The 10,284-nt window shown below is 44.6% G+C and overlaps 1 long non-coding RNA gene across 1 annotated transcript; it reads right to left on the bottom strand.

The window, feature by feature from the left end:
• Positions 1 to 1,047: 1,047 nt before the first annotated feature.
• LOC125378519 lies at positions 1,048 to 9,595 on the bottom strand. The gene is made up of 2 exons (XR_007220251.1): positions 7,382 to 9,595; positions 1,048 to 7,207 (listed from the first exon to the last, which is right to left on the bottom strand). It is a non-coding gene; the product is annotated as an uncharacterized LOC125378519 (long non-coding RNA).
• Positions 9,596 to 10,284: the final 689 nt, after the last annotated feature.

The raw sequence follows: 10,284 nt of genomic DNA, 5'->3' as shown, positions 1-10,284 counted from the left end.
TCATTATAGTAACAGTCGCACATTAGGCTTAATATGCTTGTTTTGTAATGCGCCCGCCTCCATGGTCTAGTGACCCATGAATATCCGGAGAAAAATAGGTTTTCAGCAACCCATGCTTGCCGTAAAAGGCAACTATGCTTGTCGTAAGAGGCGACTAACGGTATCGGGTGGTCAGGCTCGCTGACTTGGTTGATGCATGTCAACGTATCCCAATTGTGTGGATCAATGATCATGATATCAATCTCTGGATTGTCTGGTCCAGACTCGAATATTTACAGAACGCCGCTGGAATATTGCTGAGTGCGGCGTTAAACAACAAACCAAACCAAACAATAGTCTAGTGGTAAGGGCGTCTGCCCAGAGAGCCGAAGGTCTGGGGTTCAATCCCCGGACACTTCATGCCAAGAGATGTTAAAAGAGCGTACTTGTTGTTACCCTGTCTGGCGCTTGGCATTAAGGGGCGAAAACAAGGACTGGTCGGCTTGGAGTCGGCATACTGTGTCTGAGTAGGATATTTATGTTTAACTGCGGCATGTTATCTCAGTAGGCAAGCACTATAAATCGCCATCAGTCAGGACTAGTACAAGCAGCCACACACACTCACATGTGCATGCATGTTGCTATATAAGTGCAATAATCTTGGGTGTGACGTTAAACCCCATTTAACCTCGAATCACCTTGTTCTGTAATGCTCTTGTTCATGTTCTCCAATTCGTTTTAAGAAAGCTCTCTCATTGCGAAACAGGAGGCCCGTGAAGATCCGGGGTAGAATAGGTGTTCAGCAACCCATGCATACCGTAAAAGGCATACTTGTCGTAAGAGGCGACTAACGGGATCAGGTGGTCAGGTGGTCAGGCTTGCTGACTTGGTTGATGGATGTCATCGATAACAATTGCATGGATCAATGCTCATGTTGTCAATCACTGGACTACCTGGTCCAGACACGATTACTTACAGACCGCTGTGATATAGCTTGAATATTGCTGAGTGCGGTGTTAAACAACAAACAAACAAACAAAGAAAGAAAGCATAACAGGAAACAGCTCATATTTTGAAATAGTTTATATACTTTTTCAATCTGAGAAAAATGATGAAAATATGACAGTGCAAATGTTCTCTGTACTATGTACAATGTAGACTAAGGGTACTACTCCCCTTACAGCTATGTACATCGTAAACTCCAGGTACTACTCCCCTTACAACTATATACAAGACTGGTAGGAGACACATCACAGGACAAAACAGCCTCAGCTAAGTCATGTCACCATGGCAACCTTCGCAGACTTTCATTCAGAATTTTAGTCATTCTTCAACAAAAGAACGACATACCTGTCAGGTGGGAGAGTTGTTTTGGATTATCCCAAACACAAAAGAATTGAAACAAATTATATCCCTAAGTTTCCCCATATGTCTACATAACTACGTACCAAATGAATACACATTCGGAAATTACTGTAAGACTAAACAAGAGTGGGATACGTTTGTCGCCTGAAGCAGAGGTTACCATGGTGACATATTATATTATGTTTCAACTATGTAGCATCTGGCTTTGATATATATCTATCTTTGATCTTGACAACAGTAGGAATTATCACAGGCAGATAAGATGTCTGGCCCTCTGGTTTGGACTTGAACACCTCAAAGGTCTATCTATCTACATCAGAGTTTATCACAAGATACAAATGACCTCATGTGGGGACCAGAGCTCTGGGCCAAATCAGGAGGTAGAAATAAGTGACCTCTGTGGACCACAGCCCTGTTCCACATCAGAAGTACAAATGACCTCATGTGGGGACCAGAGCTCTGAACCAAATCAGGAGGTACAAATAAGTGACCTCTGTGGACCACAGCCCTGCTCCACATCAGAAGTACAAATGACCTCATGTGGGGACCAGAGCTCTGAACCAAATCAGGAGGTAGAAATAAATGACCTCTGTGGACCACAGCCCTGCTCCACATCAGAAGTACAAATGACCTCATGTGGGGACCAGAGCTCTGAGCCAAATCAGGAGGTAGAAATAAGTGACCTCTGTGGACCACAGCCCTGTTCCACATCAGAAGAACAAATGACCTCATGTGGGGACCAGAGCTCTGAACCAAATCAGGAGGTACAAATAAATGACCTCTGTGGACCACAGCCCTGTTCCACATCAGAAGTACAAATGACCTCATGTGGGGACCAGAGCTCTGAACCAAATCAGGAGGTAGAAATAAATGACCTCTGTGGACCACAGCCCTGTTCCACATCAGAAGTACAAATGACCTCAGTGAACCAGTCATGTTTAAGTGTGACAGTCTGGAGCAACACCCACACATTGAGAAGCAACAGGGTCCTGGTGTGGACTGAGGGGGAACTCTTTCTGGGTCCCATGCATCTCCCAATATTAGATGTAAATATTCCAAAACGACAAGGTCATTAAAGTGATGTCAATGACCCTGATCTATTTATGAGTACACATACTGAACAAAACAAGGATCATGAACATTTGGGTGAAGACTGAGCACCCAATTTTTTTATAGAAATGCCCCCCAAATGTTCATGATCAAATTCTTTGTTCAGTATACCCTGAGATACCTACTCAAACAAATGTTAACTTCATCTTCTTGTAGTGCAGGGTCTAAGAACAAACTCGCCCAAACTGGACAAGCTGTTCTCTCCTTAGCGTCCTTGACTCTCATGGGTTACAGTTAGAGTTCCATCTTACATGGTACAATATTCAAATGTTATTAAAAATAATCCAGAAAAGACACATAAAACGAGCAACACCACCAATACAACACAAATCATCTTCTCTGCAAATGTTTTTGGACAGAGTCCATCTGAAAGTGAAAGCATCACCATTGTCTATAGCCAGGACCTGTTTCCTCATACCCATAAATTGGAACTGAAAAATAGACGAAGCAAAAGTTGCTAAAACTGCAATGGAAAATATCAAGAAACATGTTGGCCAACTGATGCAGTCATCATAGGGATGGCGTAGCTATCAGTGATAACAGTCTGCATATACACACTCAGGTCGGACGATACGAGGCCATTCTACACAGGGGGATTTCCAAGCTCACATTCGATATTTCAGAGATTAACATATCATACACATACACCTCTTGCATCCGTATTTATGTATATACGACATCATTCTGAGTACTGAAAAATAGATACCAATCTGAAATTACAGCTATCTTTTGATTTACGCAATATCAAATTCTCCTTACTAAATCATAGCAACATTGACAGCACCATTGTGAGAGAAGAAGTCAATTGTTGGGATAGACGGGGGATTGCATGTCAGGGGGTGTTGAGTTGAAGAGACTAAACGGGTACAAGATTGGGGTTTAGTAGCAATCCAAGTAAGTTGGATTTAAGTCCATCAATACCTATGTCACACAAAAATTACAAAATATATCAATCTGACAATACTCTGGGAAGGTGGGGGGAATGGGATTATTGTTTGAGACAGTTTGTTTTTTGTCAGTTAGTGCTAAAAGACATAAATATATTTTCTGAAAGGCGGTAATGAAAAGGTTTTACCCACAGTGCATTACATTTCAGACGATGCAACATTTTCAGTGAACAATTGATTTTTGTGTGTAAAACCTGAGGAAAAATTACTCTTCCCTCTTTTTCTAGGAACAGGTGGTTTTTTTTAAATACACCCCGAACCCACCCCACCCCACCCCTCCTACAAATATATTGAACTGATGGCTTTCATTACACAAACACAACTTCTGAATTGACCGTTTCTAATTACAACATCTAGACCTAGACTGGACATTGGGCTACTCAATGAACCCTTGTCCTTCTCCCCCACACACACACACCCCACTCTCTATCAGAATGGCCTCATGTCGTCGCACCTGTAATGTGTTGCCATGGCAGTGGAGAGGTGTGGAGGTCAGTAAGGCTGTATCCCCGACAAACATCCTACATATACACACACATCACACACAAATACGAGCTTACAAATATGTACAATCTTGTGTATGGAAATAAGCCTCACCTATGTGAGAACGCAAGCTAAAACAGCCAGGCTGAGGTTACAGTGTAAATACTATGACATACTGTCTGCTTACACTGTGCCAGGGAACGCCAGTGAATAACCTGTATATCTATCAACACAACTACCATGACATCTGGTGGTCATGAGAAGAAGGGAGATAACTGCAGTGACAAACACATACACAATGAGGACAAGATATTGCACAAAATGATTATCACAGTCTATGCATGGCTGCAGACAGTGGGAACTGTCAAAACAAAATCTTCAATCTCGAAATTAAATTTGTTTTTCTGAGCAAGGTGCAAAATTGAGATGATTTTTTTTTTCCTAGACTGGCATTATATTGGTTTTAATTAAGGAGTGAGTAAGTGAGTTGGGTTTAACGCCACTTTTAACCGTATTCCAGTTATATCACGGCGTGTCAGCTTAATGTGGGAGGAAAGCCCGAAGTGATGCAGGTCACAGACGTTTAGCACTTCGGTGAAACCCACGAGCACAGGTATGGTGCTGACAAACCTAGAAACATAATCGGGGCGAACCGGGATTCGAACCAACAATCATAGGTTTCTGGCGTGCCCAAGGGGCGCAACTCTGCACAGCGAATCGCGGTGCCTTAGATGACTGGGCCGTCCGTGCCCCCTGTTTTAATTAAGGAAGGAATTATATTTTAGTTTGGGACAGATGGCAGCTAGTTCATGTGAATCGAAGCCATCACATTAACAACAAGGCTCCTCAGGTATTTATAGATGGAAACAAGACATTTGTTAGAGCAACTATACTACTCAACTATTGATAGGAATATTGAGATATTTCAGACTATATTTATCAGTTGGTGTATCAAAGAACAGCATCCCTATCAATTTTTGAGCAGGATAGAAGCACACTGTGCGCAGCAATATCTGGCATATATACTACTCGGAAGAAGGTAAAGAACACATTGTTTCATTTGACAATAACTTATGACAGATAAACTATTGTGATATGAGTGTGAGTGAGTGAGTGAGTTTGGTTTAACGCCGCTTTTAACAGTATTCCAGTTATATCACGGCGTGTCAGCTTAATGTTGGAGGAAAGCCCGAAGTGATGCAGGTCACAGACGTTTACCACTTCGGTGAAACCCACGAGCACAGGTATGGTGCTGACAAACCTAGAAACATAATTGGGGCGAACCGGGATTCGAACCAACAATCATAGGTTTCTGGCGTGCCCAAGGGACGCAACTCTGCACAGTGAATTGCAGTGCCTTAGACGACTGGGCCGTCTGGGCCGTCCGTGCCCCCTGTTTTAATTAAGGAAGGAATTATATTTTAGTTTGGGACAGATGGCAGCTAGTTCATGTGAATCGAAGCCATCACATTAACAACAAGGCTCCTCAGGTATTTATAACAAGACATTTGTTAGAGCAACTATACTACTCAACTATTGATAGGAATATTGAGATATTTCAGACTATATTTATCAGTTGGTGTATCAAAGAACAGCATCCCTATCAACTTTTGAGCAGTATAGAAGCACACTGTCTGCAGCAATATCTGGCATATATACTAGTCGGAAGAAGGTAAAGAACACATTTTTTCATATGACGATAACTTATTACAGATAAACTATAGTGATATGAACAGAATTGAGTGTTCCTTCACTTCTTTTGAGCAGTATACATGACATTTAGTCATATTGTACAGGAACAAAGAGACACACATCCTACGGTGAGGGATTATAACACATATAAGCTGTCAAGGACACTCTAGAACAGACGTTTGCATTTCTTCACATATTATGGGGCCAACAGAAACAAATGTTTGAATGATGAATGTAGTCTCAAAATTGCCTAAAATGCTGAAACACTGAAACCCAGGATTATGGGTCAAAATCCCCACGTCAGCCCCGCCTATACAACATGGTGTCCTTTGCCTTCGTAAATGAATATGTTTAACACACACTGTCAATCAAGACAAGCCAACCCAGTGAAAAAACACCACACAGAATGAAACATTGGACAAATGGATGACTGATACGGCATGACAGTAAGGCTGCGATTCGATGATCGCGACCAAACTGTACGAGAAACGTGTTACAATTTGATTGCTTGTGATATTGACAACAGACCTGATTGTTTATAATGGACAAAGCTGGACCAGTTTTAACCTGACGATGAGGTCACATCACTAAAGATGTCTCATAAGATGTTTGTATGTTTGTTGTTTATCGCCACACTCCGCAATATTCCAGCTAATTGACCGGAGTCTGTAAATGATTGAGTCTGGACCAGACAATCCAGTGATTGACATCATGAGCATCGATCCACGCGATTGGGATAGACGATGACATTGATCAACCAAGTCAGTCAGCCTGACCATCCGATCCTGTTAGTCGCCTTTTCGGCAAGCATGGGTTGCCTCAGACGTATTTCACCCCAGATCTTTACGTGTGTCCCAGGATGTCACGAGGCTGCAGATGTCACGAGGCTGCAGATGTCACGAGGCTGCAGATGTCGCATGTCATGACATGAGGATTAGTGTATGACTGTCTACATAGGGCAATATTACAAATGGCGGGACCGTGTCGTGTTCCAGGAATTATTAAGTATCATTTCTGACCATGACCTTCACACTGCATAATGTCACATGACTATTAGACTGTAACATGTCACATGAACCTTACAATGTGGGTCACATGACCTTCAAAGTGTACAATGTCACATGACCATTGCAAAATGTCACATGACCTTCATAATATACAATGTCGTATGACCTTCACACTGTACAGTGCCATACGACCTTCATAATGTCACGTGACACTCACTGTGCAATGTCACATGACCATAACCCAGCAGCATGTCACATGTCCTGCGGCCCACGAACTAGGCTTTCCCAACATATAACACAGTGCTGCGTCCATGAGACAAACATTGCAAGCAATCTACACGTCAACTGGGTGTGGAATGTTTAAACAAGATTCTAACAAGGTGCACACGGGGTAATCCCGAATACAAAACTATGATCTCTATATACAAATGTGTGTTTATATATTAACTCTGAATAACATATTCAACAAAAAAACACGACCTCCCACACAGCACCGTGCACCCCAGTCTCTATCCAGGCCCGGCACTATCTGGCTTCAGTACATCAAAGGGCAACCAAACTGACATGGAATATGCTGATATGTTGAAATGAAAGTCTCCACAGTGTTTGTAGGTTGCCGGTGACCTGTTGTAACCCTGGATCCCCATGGGGACCTGTTCTAACCCTGGATCCCCATGGGGCACTGTTCTAACCCTGGATCCCCATGGGGCACTGTTCTAACCCTGGATCCCCATGGGGACCTGTTCTAACCCTGGATCCCCATGGGGACCTGTTGTAACCCTGGATCCCCATGGGGACCTGTTCTAACCCTGGATCCCCATGGGGCACTGTTCTAACCCTGGATCCCCATGGGGACCTGTTCTAACCCTGGATCCCCATGGGGACCTGTTCTAACCCTGGATCCCCATGGGGACCTGTTCTAACCCTGGATCCCCATGGGGCACTGTTCTAACCCTGGATCCCCATGGGGCACTGTTCTAACCCTGGATCCCCATGGGGACCTGTTCTAACCCTGGATCCCCATGGGGCACTGTTCTAACCCTGGATCCCCATGGGGCACTGTTCTAACCCTGGATCCCCATGGGGACCTGTTCTAACCCTGGATCCCCATGGGGACCTGTTCTAACCCTGGATCCCCATGGGGCACTGTTCTAACCCTGGATCCCCATGGGGCACTGTTCTAACCCTGGATCCCCATGGGGCACTGTTCTAACCCTGGATCCCCATGGGGCACTGTTCTAACCCTGGATCCCCATGGGGCACTGTTCTAACCCTGGATCCCCATGGGGCACTGTTCTAACCCTGGATCCCCATGGGGACCTGTTCTAACCCTGGATCCCCATGGGGCACTGTTCTAACCCTGGATCCCCATGGGGCCCTGTTCTAACCCTGGATCCCCATGGGGCACTGTTCTAACCCTGGATCCCCATGGGGCACTGTTCTAACCCTGGATCCCCATGGGGACCTGTTCTAACCCTGGATCCCCATGGGGCACTGTTCTAACCATGGATCCCCATGGGGCACTGTTCTAACCCTGGATCCCCATGGGGACCTGTTCTAACCCTGGATCCCCATGGGGACCTGTTCTAACCCTGGATCCCCATGGGGCACTGTTCTAACCCTGGATCCCCATGGGGACCTGTTCTAACCCTGGATCCCCATGGGGACCTGTTCTAACCCTGGATCCCCATGGGGACCTGTTCTAACCCTGGATCCCCATGGGGCACTGTTCTAACCCTGGATCCCCATGGGGCACTGTTCTAACCCTGCATCCCCATGGGGACCTGTTCTAACCCTGGATCCCCATGGGGACCTGTTCTAACCCTGAATCCCCATGGGGACCTGTTCTAACCCTGGATCCCCATGGGGCACTGTTCTAACCCTGGATCCCCATGGGGCACTGTTCTAACCCTGGATCCCCATGGGGCACATCACCAGTGACTAGGGGAAACCAGAATGGGTTTCACACAAAGGAACCCATGTTGGGATAACATCTGGCAGTGCAGACGACTAGCCAGTACTTTAACCACACCACCCCATCACATCTACAAGGTGGTAAGACATGGATGCACAACGTCTTGTATTAAATGGCTAAGCATTTCTTGGGTATGTCTTATAATAAAGATTATACACATTTCGTTCCTTCTTGATGGGATGGGACCGACTATTTCATATTGGGCGGAGAGATTTAATCTAAAACAATATATTGTCCCCAAACTTTCTTGAAAAAAATAATTACACCTCAGTGGCCAAAAACCCAATATAGCCTACCACAAAAATTACATTGTTGCAATGTGTTTTCCTTCAAAAAGAATTCAGACTCATTGTTCTATAAAGAAATATATGGTTTTGTAGCTGAAAACATATCTTATCTCGATACAAAATCCCCTGAACCACCATCCCCCTACCCCCCAATCCTGAAGCCATAACCCCACCCCATCCACATCCCGAAGCCACAACCAACATGATGCATGCTAGTCAGGCCCTGATCAGGCTGTGAACATCATTGATAGGTCATCTTGATTGATAAACAGACACTAAAACTCATTCTATCTTTGTGCTATGTTTCACCTTACTTTCTCCCGATCTCCTGATTGTCTGAAGCAATTATTTGATGATGGGTGTTGCGATACTCCCTACTTTTTTCACCAGTATGTGTTGGTATGACTTCTGGGCCCCACTGAACAAAGCTATCTTGGTGCTAAGGTGATCGTAACTCCTACACTTTGCAACAGTCGTAGCGCTAAGATCGATTTGTGGACCATGTCCCAGATTGTTACAACGTAAGTATTTCACAGGTTTGATACACAACGTCCCTCCACCACACGTAAATACAAACAGCCGGAATGCAGTGTAGTTGTGACATGGGTCGATTTTTAGTCAGTCATTAAAATGAGTGAGTGAGTGAGTTGGGTTGGGTTTAACGCCGCTTTTAACAGTATTCCAGTCATATTACGGCGAGTCAGCTTAATGTGGGAGGAAAGCCCAAAGCGATGCAGGTCTCCGACGTTAACCACTTCGGTGAAACCCACGAGCACGGGTATGGTGCTGACAAACCTAGAAACATAATCGGGGAGAACCGGGATTCAAACCCACAATCATAGGTTTCTGGCGTTCCCAAGGGACGCAACTCTGCACAGCGAATCGCTGTCGTTAAAATGAGGCTGTTAACAACTAATGAAATCGAAATAGGCCCAACTCATGCATGAACATTTTATGAAACCCCCAGACTGACATTGAAGGAATCTGCAGAGCATGTGGCACCATGACTAGGGCACATGATGCATGAATCACTGCAGTTCGGAGGATGTTTCTTGCTCAATGGCAATTAAAAATCTGAGCAGTCATTGGTCAGATAACCTCTTCCCGAGGCAAGTGAGTTCCTGACAATAAAAGTCCTGTGTCCACCCATGCCGAACTAGGCTGGTATTATGGAGTCATATTTTGGCTGGACTGACAAATCTACGCATAGTCCAATCAAACTCACGTAACAAAATCGCCACTCTTGGTGGCAGGTGGATACAAGACCTTGATAGAAAGGCTAGTGGACGCTCTTGCCATAGATGCCCTAGCTAGGACAAGACCCTAATCATTGTCATTACTCTTAGTGGCAGGTGACGTCAACCCATATGCAGTCTTGTTAGTGATATGTTTAACACATGCACAGATTCAGAAAAAATCTAGTTGTTGCCTGCTGGAAT

This window comes from Haliotis rufescens, unplaced genomic scaffold (genome assembly GCF_023055435.1).
Source record: "Haliotis rufescens isolate VD_foot unplaced genomic scaffold, xgHalRufe1.0.p SCAF_122, whole genome shotgun sequence".
Lineage (NCBI taxonomy): Eukaryota > Metazoa > Mollusca > Gastropoda > Lepetellida > Haliotidae > Haliotis > Haliotis rufescens.
The sequence above is the reverse complement of the archived record's forward strand: the minus strand, read 5'-3'. Positions and strand labels throughout refer to the sequence as shown.